Source organism: Saprolegnia parasitica (assembly GCF_000151545.1).
Source record: "Saprolegnia parasitica CBS 223.65 unplaced genomic scaffold supercont2.382, whole genome shotgun sequence".
Lineage (NCBI taxonomy): Eukaryota > Oomycota > Saprolegniomycetes > Saprolegniales > Saprolegniaceae > Saprolegnia > Saprolegnia parasitica.
The window spans coordinates 4,082-4,686 of NW_012156776.1; positions in this window are offsets into that span (position 1 = coordinate 4,082).

Here is a 605-nt window from a genome sequence, read left to right on the forward strand (position 1 = left end):
CGCGCGCCGGGTCGGGTGCCAACCTCAAGTTTGACGCGTTCTTGTCGCAGCCCGGTCCCGAAGTCACGGCCAACTACATGCTGCTCGACGACCGCGCGTACTGGTCGATCGTCAAGGACAACGCGACCGTAGCCACGGGGTGCTTGAACCCGGCCAAGTGTCGCCCGTCCAACTGGTACAGTGGCCATATTACCAAATATCGGAGACTCATATGATGCGTAGATGCAATCGAGCCTCGAAGACTCGGTGACGGTCACGAGTGTCGACGGCCAGAAGATCGAGTGTCCGTCCGGCAAGCTGCTCGAGCTGCAGTTTGCCGGCGAGAACTTTGTCTTTTGCAACTCGAACACCAACAAGCTCACCAAGGCCGTGGGCACTGACCTCGACATGACGATCGAGTATTTGAGCGACCCGACGTCGATCCCGGACTTTGACGTGCCGCAGATGGCTGGCAAGGCGCCGTTGAGCTGTCCGGTGGTGACGTCTACGCCGGCGACGACGACGAAGTCGACGGCGACCCGTCGTCTGGAGTCGAGCCACCGTCGGACGTCGATCTTTGGCTCGTCGTCGTGCGGGTGCAAGGGCAAGAAGAAGCCGTGTCTGTT